Source organism: Solanum pennellii, chromosome 11 (genome assembly GCF_001406875.1).
Source record: "Solanum pennellii chromosome 11, SPENNV200".
Classification (NCBI taxonomy): Eukaryota; Viridiplantae; Streptophyta; class Magnoliopsida; order Solanales; family Solanaceae; genus Solanum; species Solanum pennellii.
The window spans coordinates 51,448,225-51,461,677 of record NC_028647.1 but is presented as its reverse complement, the minus strand read 5'-3'; the positions used below and the strand labels follow the sequence as shown (position 1 = coordinate 51,461,677).

Below are 13,453 nucleotides of genomic sequence, written 5' to 3'. Positions count from 1 at the left end.
GGGGGGGAAGCTAATGAAGGTTGAAAATGGTGAAAATCAAGAAAGAAGAAAAGGGAGCGCGTAGAAGAGAAGGGGTTGAAGAAGATGTGGCAATTTTGATTTTAGAATATATTTTAAATTAATAGATTAGTGTAATGAGTTTCAGAAAACAAAAAATGTGAATAAGCAAAAAAAATTAAAAATTAATGGTGTGGTACTTACATGGCTGTGACGTGGTGCTTATGGCTATGATGCGGTAGGTGAGAATGGTATTCTACTCTCAAGGTTGTATTTAATACAGTTTAAAGATGTTTAGAGGCCCGTATAGTTAAAGTACTAAAGTAAGTTTTGTTGCCAAGTTCGGGGGGATTTGATGTATTTTCCCTTTTCAAAAGGATTAAGTACAGAACATTCACCTCTTAAAAGAGTCCGCTTTATAATAACTATCTCAACCCATAATGTATATTTTACATTGAGAAAAGAGAAAGCTTGTTTTCTAAATGAGCAATGAGTTTCATAGATATTTCAGAGTAGTTACATCTTTTAAGAGGATAGTTTAAGCAATTATCTCAAACCAAAGTAAGAGTATATATTATTCGGAGTAGTATTGAGCATCGATATGGAGGAGAGTTCAAACAACTCACAGCCCTCATAAACCATATCCTGTCAACGTGGGTACATGATCATACCTTTTGGGTAAATCCTTAGTGTCTTCGGGGATAACTTAGTAGATTTACTTAGTTGAGGTGTCCTATAATTCGGCATGATATAGGACAGTTCTGGCAGCGTAGAAAAGACGATGTATCATCACATAGCTCGTAAAAGTTGTCGAATAGAGAATCTCTCAAATATAATTTAAAGTGTATTTTTATTATATCATTTTTTTGTATTGAGTTTATGAGATGAGTGAGTATTTTTTAAAAGTTCAAATGATTTCATTCCTTTGATTTTTTACATTCAGTTAAGTTTATGTTATATCTATTGTTGTCATCTCATTCCGTTATTTTGCCTCGAATATATTACATACTCGTACATTTAATGTATTGATTTTATTCGACCTGCATCTTTTTAGACGTAGCTACATGTGATTAGGATTATCAATATGCGCTTCGTTGAGATCACTCTACATTCCAAGTAGCTTTTGGTGAGCCTCATTGCATTTCAGAGGACTTCATATTTTCTTTCTAGTTAGTAGCTTTGAGATCATGGGTCTTGTCCCGACATTCTTATTTAATAGTAGAGGCTTCATAGATTGATAAAGTTAACGAGTCTTTTGTATTTACTTTTCTTGTGATGTTTTTGTAAATTATTGTACTTATATTACTTAGTATTTTTAAAGATAATTTGAGTTGAGTTTTAATTTTGAATTTTAATTCAAAAATTCTATTTTAAGCCTTTTATCACTTGAGTAAGTCTTCCTCTAAGTAGTGTGTGTCACTACCCAACCCACCGGTCTGTGGGGGCTCCTACGTACTACCACCTAAGTAGGAGAACGCTCTTATCCCAACATTTACAATATGCGGAAATTATATAAAACAAAAGTAAAATGTACTAATGAAATTTTATAAATAGGATTCCTTTAACACAATTTTGGTGAAGACTCGTAACATAATTAACACCCCCAAGGATGTAGTCTAAACAGGTACAAGATCTACTAAGAGTACAACTTTGACATAATAATAGAAGACACAACTCCCACCATGTGAAAGGAAAAGTAGATACTGCTAGAGAATATAATGAAACATCACCAACATGCATATAGACTATGTCAAAGACATAGCAAGAGTAGTATCACTACAAACCACACGTACCAGTAGGCATCATCAATCAACCCAACACTCATCGTATAACTTAAGAAATCAATTAGTAAGACTATACCATAAACCACTCGCTTATCCACCTTTACCCTCATTTGGATACCCCAAAAACCACACTAATACCTCTTACTACTAACCACGAATCCCTTTTTCTCCAGAATGAAATCCACCTACACATTTACATCACGTACGCTACCCCTAATTCTCACCATTACCACATATAATACTCTTTACCCAGGCATTATCAATTCTCAAACCATTAGTCCCCACCCATCATATCACATCCCAATTTGGGTTTTCCCCTTCCGGTTCATTCAACATTAAGGTACATATCAAGTTTACTCAACATAGAAGAACAATCAGCATAAGTCCTCATCACCATATAGCACTTTGGCGAAACACAATATCAATTATCATTCAACAAGGTCCAGTTCCAAAATCCTCAAGATATACAATTATGTCAAATTATTTGTCCTCCCATGGAACCCAAACCCAAACTGTTAGCAAACCGGAATGTGGCACCCAATTCAATAATTATGTTGGAACGTGGCAACCGATAATATAGTTATGACAGAACATAGCAACCAAACCAAGTTAGTTATGACGGAACGTGGCAACCAATCCAAGTTAGTGTGTTGGAACGCAACACTCGATCTATTCAACAAGTCACAGTTACAAAATACATACTCATAATCATACAATCAAGTCATGATTCGTGACGTTCATCATTTCTATATTTTCATTTACAATTAGAGTGATTAAAATGCAACTTTCACATACATACATGTATCATAATGAAGCAGGAACGAGCATCACAAAATCCCAATGAACTATTTATCGATGTATATCATGTAAACGTTAATTCAACCATACTTAGACCTAGTTCATCATCTAAGGCTTATTTCTAGGATTAATTCATATTTTGTTTGATGAACGAAGATCTACGCATAAATTCTACCATTGATTTACATATATTATGCAGTGAGCACAGATTTATAACTACACAATTCATAAAACCTAGCCTACCTGGGTGTCAACCAGCCACACAGATTTTTTACTTCGATTCTTATATGGGCTTCGTGATGGTGATCTTGACCACAAATCCACAATCCATCGACCTCTTCATGCTAGAGATCTCCTTCCTTCCTAAGCCTCGAGCAGCTTTGTGGGGTTTTCTCATGTGTTTTATGACTAAAATATGTATTTTAGGAAGAAAGAGAAAATAGAGTTTTTTGTTATTTACATTATGTATCGCATATCCCTCTTTGGCGCCAACTTACCTCCACTTGGCAACGCTTCCTTAGCGACATCTGCCCGCCCTAGCGAGACAGTGGCCTAGAATTTTCCCAAATTCTTATTTCCCTAATTAGCAACGATTCGGGTCGTGACAGTTAGCCAGGGTCTGCTTGGGGGACCAACGATAGTTTGCGAGTGTCGGATACGTCTAGGGTGTAGTCTCAATGCAATAAAAACTTGGTACTAGAGGATAGAGTTCAAGTTTTCTAGGGTGTCTATGAAGTCGTGTTAGTGGGATCTTATTGATGGTTGGGACGATCTCACTTTTATAAATGCATTTAAGAAAATGTTTCCTTATTCATACTCTAAATCGTGCAATTGAACTGTGTCATAAGGAACTTATTCAAATTCGTGTATTTCTCATATTTATTCAGTACTCCTCATACTCAAGGTAGTTGAAAAGAAAAGCCTAGATCCTTATTTATGAGTTACTCTCAGAAAAATTCAAAGAAAGTCTTGACACTCCAAGGGCATAAGAGAAAACTGTGAGTAAGCTTAAGTGCTTAGATTTTAAAACTGCACTCTCTTATTCATATGAATCATGCCTTCGAGCTAAAACTTATATGTTCGAGACTCTATTCTCTAAACCTCGTTTAAGTTTATCCCCTTATGAGGAAGTTTATTCTAGAGCTTGGGTAGTATTTTCATCCGAAAAGATAGTATGAGTTACAATGTTATAAGTAGTAATAGTAAAAAGTGCCCAGAGTTAGAAGAATGCATGTAGAGGTATAGTAATCTAAGAACGAAAGATAGTGATTAGACAAATTAAGTTGTTGCAGTCATGTACCCAGTAAGTTTTTAATGAGAAGTTTTCCTTATGGTTGTACTAAAAAGTGATGAATTTATTTGGATTTTATGATAGAAGGTAGATTAGTAGTTACTAGTCAAGATGATTTAGACTATACTTTAACTAGAAAGGAAGTTACTCGATCTAACATTGTGTTAATGAAGACAAAGTATATCTTTTGAATTAAAAAAATAGAGTAGTCATAAGGTGATAGACATAGCTAAGCTTATGATATTAAGGGAAACCCCCATATGATATTCAGAGGGTTATAGAACTAATTAAGTGTTGATGTGAATGGGTAAATAGTACTCAAGTTGTCATATGGAATGTGACAGTAAATTGTAAGTATGTAGACTGCGAGATAAAGATTGACTACTTGTCATGAGGTCTTAGTGGGAAAGTATAATTTGATCTAGTAGTTATAAGTTATTATAGTAAGCGAGCAATTATATTAATATTTGTGTTTAATAATAAACACTAAGCTTGAATTTGAGATGAATTTCGTGATCAAAATGATGGCAATATGAGGGTGATATGTTAGTTCAAGATTTGATCTAGTAAGTTTGACATAAATTAGGAGAGAAATTAAGGTGTTGCTTTTGATAAGCGTGAGTGGTATAAGTGTGGAATTATGACTCATAGATAAGAGCAAGGGAGTGTGGCTAAGTCATTAGATTAGCAAGAGAATTAGCAGGTATACTTGAGATCGTATGTAGTTAGACGAGGTTCCAATTAAGTTAATTATTTTTCATGTGTACCTAGATAGTATATTTGAATTGTCAATATGGAGTACACTGATGTAAGCATTATTTGTTATCCTCAAAGAGTTTGGTAGTAAGGATCATATATAGCCAAGGATGAACCTCTTAAATGTAGTTCAAGTTTCCTCCAGTTATCTTGATATGAACTTAGGAGGGCGGTATTAGTGGGATAAGAAGGAGATGTCAGACTCTTAATAGTTTGATTAAGCATCTTTTTAAGCCAATGAGAATATGTTAGAAGAATCTTAGAAAGAGTCTTATGAATCTTATTTATTGCATAGAGTTTAGTAGCCATGAGATAAGACTTTCCCGAATATTATAGTAAAGAAAATGTAGATCAACTTAGAGATGATGGAATAGTTTCATAGCTTTAAAGTGTCGGTGTCAAACCTAATGGGGGATGATAAGATGATAAATTAATTCAAGTGTGGAGAATCAAATAGTGATGTGTTCAAAAAGAGTTTTAGAGATATGTTGATCCATTCATTCTCTAGTGTATTCCCCTAAGTCAGTCGTTATAACATCATGTTGATATCTCTCATATAAAAACTGTGTTCATGATTTATGCTCATACACTTCAGACAAATTCACATTTATGCTTAGTTCCCACAATGAGGGGTAAAGACTTTAGCCCATTGATCTTAATCCTACTCTATAAAGTTATGGATATCAGCCTCATGATATGAATCTATTCATATAGGCACTCATGTCTCATAGTATGCTTATTCTCTCAAATTCATGATTCAATGGCTAGAAACTTAATGTTATGTCATGCATATTTGTATATCAAAAGTCTCATATGAATCGTGCTTATGATCTTTGGCCCAAAAGCTTTTTCACTCATCCTTTTAATTAGAGAGTGATGTTGATGATATTAGTTGAGTAATGATAGAAGAATAAGAATGTTGATGTTTCAGATGTTGGTAGCAGTAGTGCGCTTATCCTATCTAAGGTTATAAAAGTGGCAGGAAGGATGAGTAAAGTCTTGCTATGAGAAATAGTTAAATGAGAGCAATTAGTCGGTTCATGTTAATAATGTATGAATTTTTCAGTTGGTAGAGATGATGAGAGAATGAGAAATTCTTAGAATGATTAGTTAGTAGAACCATCTCATGCTTAGCATCTTGTGTTTAAAGATTAGGCTTGAACCTAATAAGAGTAGACATAGACCCTTGAAGGAGTTATGAGTTGCAGCTAATGAGTTGCGGTATTCATGGGCATGGTTTAGATGTGTTGATAAACCCTGAAAGTTAGTAGTTTTATTGCTTAAGTCATAATGGTACAGTTCTTACTTTATGCCGAGATTTCTTTGTTTCATGTAAGATAAATTTAGATAGAGCATGACTAATTCCAGAACACTATCATTTTTGACTTATGTACTATAGACAGTTTCAAACTCTTAGTATGAATCAGTTCCTCCTATCAGTAACTCTTTTTCTTTCCATTCCCAGTCCAACCTTCATTCGAGAATGACCGATCCCAGGAGGGGATATATTATAACATCCTAAAAATTTCTAAACTAAGACTTGAATCATTAGATAACACCTCACAACTTTACTCTTAAGAATTTGAATCGTCTGTGTAACACCTCGGACTTTGAAAAAGACTAAAAAGGGGTAAAGAGCAACTCCATGAACCCTTAGTGGACCATAGACCCTTCACGATACCCTAAATGGTCCGTTAAGGGGTCCACAACATGTTTAGGGCATTGTGGAGGACCGTCCAAGGCTTCCAAGGTAGGAGTCACCTAAACAAGAACCTAGACGGTCGGTGGTAACTTGACGGTCCATTTAGGTGTCCGTACAAGTCATCCATCAATTTAAAAATCTTGGGTCAGCTTCAAATGATCATATCCCTCGGGTCAAAATGAATTAAGTGGCACATGACCTATCAAATTAGAGATATTTGAGTCATCTTTCCAACATCACCAAGTTTGCTCAGTTCAAGTTCTGAGTAAAAGATTATGCCCATTTTAGTGAAGCATTGTCGGGCATGTGAAACATTAGATGACGTGAAGCCTTAATTTGTGAAACCGCTCATTTTGGCACTTCATTAGTTTTAAAGTTGGGGTCGTTTCGGTCTTTCCCCTATGTCACTTTTGACCCTATTATAAGTCGTTTATGAGTTTTTCAATAGAGGATACCATTCAACTAACTTGTTTCATCAATTAAAACATTCAAGTATTTAGAAATTCCTTTAAGAGTTCCTCTTCTCCAAAAACAACCATAAAATCTTCAAGTCAACAGTCCAGTATACAAAGAAATTTCTTCCACCCAATGTTTTTCCAAGTTCTACTCTAATAACTTCATAAAAGTGTTTCTTTTCTCAAGATCAAGTCCCAAGATTTCATGTTCAAGATAAATCAAGTCTCTACAAAAGTTCCATTCTAAAATATTCATAATCAATTGTGTAAGTTCATCATAGTTTTGGAGAGTTCGTCCTCACACCCTACATCTATTTTCAAATTAGTAAAAGAGTAATCTAGGGTTCTATCATTAGAATTTCGGTGTTCTTGAGATGAGTTGATATTGAGTTATGAATTCTTGAGTTGTTGATTACTGAATTCCTATTTCTAATAATTGAATTATCGTACATTGTGTATTGGAATTATTGAGTTGACCGTTCATGACTATTTTTCAACATGAACCCTATTCTTTAGTATTCATTGGATCATTATTGAGAATAAAACAAAACATTATTGTTTAAACTGAGTTTCGAGAAAGTGAACTTAAATTTGAGAAAGAGTATAAGAAAACTAAATATTTCCCAAATATTTCATTTTTACTTGAAGAAAAAGAGTAAACTTTTTTGAGAAAAGATAAAAGAGTTTTCAAGTAGATTAACTATAGAGCAGTTACCTCTTTACTCAATGTAAAAATACCTTGTTTTCTAAATGAGCAGTAAGTTTCAGAGTAGTTACCTCTTTTAAGAGGACAGTTTGAGAAATCATCTCAAACCAGAGAAAGAATAAAATTTTATACATTTGAGCAAGAGTATATAATATTAGGAGCAATAATGAGCACTAATATGGGAAAGAGTTCAAACCACTCACAACCCTCATAAACCATGTATTGTCAACATGCATACAAGACCATACTTTTTAGATAAATTCTTAGTGCCTTCAGGCAGAGCTTGTTGAGTATATACATAAAACTCCATAATTTTCACACATGTCCAAAATGTGCATATAAAATCAATGGCAAAATCAAATTTATTAAAAAATACACATTAAATAATTTTTTTGTAAGGTTATGATTCTGTAACAAATTTTATATTCATGTTTTTCTTGTAAACCTCTTTACAAAATTCATATCATGAATTTTTAACGTTACAATTTAGATTTCTTTCCCCATTCATATTCATATTTTTCTTTGCTCCTCCGCTAATCCTTATCGATTATAGTCACATGGCCATAATATTTATTTCTAACTCTTTATGATAGCATTTTTCTATTTTATCATTCGATATTTAGCTGAATTGTAAAATTTTTCAAGAACTTTTATAATTAAAGTTATTTTGAGATACATAAATTGCTAAAACTGACAGTATTATAGAATCATGATATAAAAAAAACAACCAATTAGAATGTTAATTATTAGAGGTGTCAAAAAGACTTGTGTTTAACCGGCTATATTCAATAGAGAATTATAATTATGTTATATATTTTCTAAATTAATCAACAATAAAATTTGCATTAACAAATATTTTATATTAATTGAATCATGTTGCAAATTTACTTTCCTTAATTTTTATTCTTGTTTTAGTAGTTTATTAATCCAATTATGTTCTTTAATGGAAAAGAGAAAAAAAATCACTTCAGAATTGCTTTGATCGGAAAAAAGATTGAACTTTCTAAAAGATTACAATTTTATGTGATCATTGGTAAAATCTCTCCTTTTAATGTATTCCAATAATTATATTTTCTAACAATAAATGACTAAACAAAAAAAAAACATTACACATTCTTTAAAGGGCAACTTTCACATATAGCAAATAAAAAATTCATATTTGTATAATATAGCAAAGTTTGCATAATTGTGCTCCATAGCAAACATATAACGGTATAATTCGTTATACATATACAATTGTATGATTCTCTGGCCTAAATTGTATAATTCGCTGGCATCGCTATACATGTACAATTGTATAATTCGCTGACATAAATTGTGTAATTCGTTGCAATTGTATAATTCGCTGGCCCATTTCACTGCAATTGTATAATTCACAATTGTATAATTCGCTGGCCTATTTCGCTGCAATATTTGTATAAAATTTGATTTGTATACAGTTGAATCGAAGTAAAATGTTTGTATATTGTATAATTATAAGTGTATAGGAATAATATATGTTTTCTCTCTCTTTATACAAAAACAGAAACACAATTTATATACTTCTGTTGTATAAAGCGAGAGAATTCGTTGGCCTTTTTCGCTACAATTAAATCGAAGTAAAATATTTGCAAATTGTATAATTAAGTGAATCTCAACCATTATGCTGCAAAATTTGTATGAAGACTATGTTGTTACCCAGTATAAAATTTAAGAACCAAAATCTCTGCGTTCATCTCGTCGAAATTCCTTGTCCGTTTCCGATTGTAACCAATTTTTGGACCCAATCGATTGCCGAAATATTGTGGATTCCGATTTGTTTGATAAATGGTCTGAAAAGTTGTGTAAGTACTCTGATTTAGGGTTGACACGGTGTTACTGCCCTAATCTGAACTGCTGTGCTTTAATTTTGGATGAATGCGGTGGCGTTGCGACGGGATCAAAGTGCCCAAATTGCAAGAGATTATTTTACTTCCAGTGCAAGATTCCATGGCATGCTGGATTTCAATGCGAGGAGAGTGGGGCATTGAGAGATGAAGACAACGTCGCTTTTGGTAAGCTTGCTGAGGGTGAAAAATGGCAGAGGTGTCCTAAGTGTCGCTCTTTTGTTCAACTTAGTGAAGGTTGCCGTCATATTACTTGCAGGTTAGTTATATAGACAAACGTTTGCTATGGGACATAATTAAATCAAACAATAGCTACTACATTTATTTTAGATTATAAGTTTGCTATTATATACAATTATCCCTTCTTTAAAACAATCATAAGTGAAGTAAAAATACCAGTGTGATTATTACAATAACATAACTTGTTTTTCGACATTATCATTATATTACGCCTTTAAAAAAATGGTATGAAATATGTCCAGTTTTAAATATGTCCTTTAATGTTGCAGTTAATTAGTAGATTAATTAATAGTGCAAATAATTTTGGTTCAAAAAATAGGTGTTTCAAAATTAAATATAAATTCGAATTCCTAAATTTCATTTCATTATTTGTATTATCTTCAATAGTATTTTGTGGAAATATAGTTCCACAAATATACGCTACATTGATTTCTGTATTATCTTGGTTATTTTGAGGAGTGATTAGTTAATATATTAGATGGTCTTTGTTTAATTTTGGAATTGAATGTTATAATATATAAATTTAAAATTGTTTATTCTTTTTATGACGGTGATTATTTATTTCAAATGTCACAAATATGAATATTCAATTTGAAAAGTTGTAAATATGATTTTCTTAAATAATAACCGTAAAATTAAAGTAACTAATAAGAAATTAACAAAACTAACAATTGAAATAACCGAAGACAGAAGGGCAAGTCCGACTAACGGCCATGCAACTCAAGAAAAATCCTAAGAAGGAAAGTCGACATTTGTAGCCACCATTACAAGTTCGAAAGAAGAATATGATGGTAGAAGTACTTGCCACCGTGCACAAAGAAGGTTCCAAGAGGGAACAATGTTGTGATGCCAAAGAAGCCACCGAGGTGCTTGCCTCTTTAGAAGGAGGTAGATCGTGAGACTGAGTTAGAAGAGATAAAGAAGCAATTGAAGAAGTTGCGGGAGGGCATTGATCGAGTCAATGGACTATTGGTCGTGCGTACGAGAAGGCGAAACTCGGTCGTTGATGCAGTGACAACGCAACGCGATCGTCGCATCATTAGGTGGAGGAGAGTGTCACGTTCTGCCAATTCTCAGTAAGATTTTGTATCCGAATAGGGGCGGAAAAGTCTATAGTTTTGGAGAGGTTTATAGAAAACTCTAGAAGTCTCTAGATCTTTCTAGAAGGCTTTGGAGAATTCTAAAAGGAAGATTAGATATTTTCTAGGAAAACTTTGGAAAATCCTAGGAAGTAGTATAAATAGAAGTGTCGCTCATTTATAAAACATCGAACAAATTGTAAGCAATCTTCCAAGCAATATAAAGCCTTCTTCTAAATCTTTCGAAGTCTTCCTTTTATTCTCTGAGCGATCTTAGCATAAAGGGCTTACTTGAGCTTACAAGATCATTTCATTCTCTTAGCGATCTTAGCATAAAGGGCTTACTTGAGCTTACAAGATCATGAAAGATTCGTGAGTAAGTTGTCAAGTGTCGGACGGAGCTTTAGTTAGACTAAATGCCGCACGGAGCTTTAATAAGACTCTAAGTCTCTGACAATAACGTTGCTAATCTTTCTACTATTTCTTTCCTTTTAAGTTGTGAAAGAGAATTTCGTATACATTTCACCTTAATGGTCTTTGTTCTCCTCGACAGATTGAAATTTTCCACGTGGAGGCACAAATGATAACTTCAAATGACCTACTGTAACGACCTGTTTAGTCGTTTTGAGCAGCAGATTTTATTTCTGGAAAAACTGTGTGAGTCGACGGAAACCACGACGGACCGTCATGGACACGACGGGCCGTCGAGGGTGTCTCGTTCCAAAAGACTTAGACTTCTGAAATTTGGGTACTGAAATCGACTCTCTGAACTTGACGACGGACCTGCAGGACGAGCCGTCGTGGGCACGACGGACCGTCGCAGGTGTCTCGTTCCAGAACACTTAGCCTTCTGAAATTTGGGTACTGAAATCGACTCTCTGAACTTGACGACGGACCTGCAGGACGAGCCGTCGTGGGCACGACGGACCGTCGCAGGTGTCTCGTTCCAGAACACTTAGCCTTCTGAAATTTGGGTACTGAAATCGACTCTCTGAACTTGACGACGGACCTGCAGGACGAGCCGTCGTGGGCACGACGGACCGTCGCAGGTGTCTCGTTCCAGAACACTTAGCCTTCTGAAATTTGGGTACTGAAATCGACTCTCTGAACTTGACGACGGACCTGCAGGACGAGCCGTCGTGGGCACGACGGACCGTCGCAGGTGTCTCGTTCCAGAACACTTAGCCTTCTGAAATTTGGGTACTGAAATCGACTCTCTGAACTTGACGACGGACCTGCAGGACGAGCCGTCGTGGGCACGACGGACCGTCGCAGGTGTCTCGTTCCAGAACACTTAGCCTTCTGAAATTTGGGTACTGAAATCGACTCTCTGAACTTGACGACGGACCTGCAGGACGAGCCGTCGTGGGCACGACGGACCGTCGCAGGTGTCTCGTTCCAGAACACTTAGCCTTCTGAAATTTGGGTACTGAAATCGACTCTCTGAACTTGACGACGGACCTGCAGGACGAGCCGTCGTGGGCACGACGGACCGTCGCAGGTGTCTCGTTCCAGAACACTTAGCCTTCTGAAATTTGGGTACTGAAATCGACTCTCTGAACTTGACGACGGACCTGCAGGACGAGCCGTCGTGGGCACGACGGACCGTCGCAGGTGTCTCGTTCCAGAACACTTAGCCTTCTGAAATTTGGGTACTGAAATCGACTCTCTGAACTTGACGACGGACCTGCAGGACGAGCCGTCGTGGGCACGACGGACCGTCGCAGGTGTCTCGTTCCAGAACACTTAGCCTTCTGAAATTTGGGTACTGAAATCGACTCTCTGAACTTGACGACGGACCTGCAGGACGAGCCGTCGTGGGCACGACGGACCGTCGCAGGTGTCTCGTTCCAGAACACTTAGCCTTCTGAAATTTGGGTACTGAAATCGACTCTCTGAACTTGACGACGGACCTGCAGGACGAGCCGTCGTGGGCACGACGGACCGTCGCAGGTGTCTCGTTCCAGAACACTTAGCCTTCTGAAATTTGGGTACTGAAATCGACTCTCTGAACTTGACGACGGACCTGCAGGACGAGCCGTCGTGGGCACGACGGACCGTCGCAGGTGTCTCGTTCCAGAACACTTAGCCTTCTGAAATTTGGGTACTGAAATCGACTCTCTGAACTTGACGACGGACCTGCAGGACGAGCCGTCGTGGGCACGACGGACCGTCGCAGGTGTCTCGTTCCAGAACACTTAGCCTTCTGAAATTTGGGTACTGAAATCGACTCTCTGAACTTGACGACGGACCTGCAGGACGAGCCGTCGTGGGCACGACGGACCGTCGCAGGTGTCTCGTTCCAGAACACTTAGCCTTCTGAAATTTGGGTACTGAAATCGACTCTCTGAACTTGACGACGGACCTGCAGGACGAGCCGTCGTGGGCACGACGGACCGTCGCAGGTGTCTCGTTCCAGAACACTTAGCCTTCTGAAATTTGGGTACTGAAATCGACTCTCTGAACTTGACGACGGACCTGCAGGACGAGCCGTCGTGGGCACGACGGACCGTCGCAGGTGTCTCGTTCCAGAACACTTAGCCTTCTGAAATTTGGGTACTGAAATCGACTCTCTGAACTTGACGACGGACCTGCAGGACGAGCCGTCGTGGGCACGACGGACCGTCGCAGGTGTCTCGTTCCAGAACACTTAGCCTTCTGAAATTTGGGTACTGAAATCGACTCTCTGAACTTGACGACGGACCTGCAGGACGAGCCGTCGTGGGCACGACGGACCGTCGCAGGTGTCTCGTTCCAGAACACTTAGACTTCTGAAATTT

General features: G+C 36.8%; 1 pseudogene; it reads left to right on the top strand.

Annotated features, from left to right (window-relative positions):
• The window catches only part of LOC114074756, a 19,707-nt pseudogene extending 10,081 nt beyond the window's left edge, over window positions 1-9,626 (top strand).
• Window positions 9,627-13,453: the final 3,827 nt, after the last annotated feature.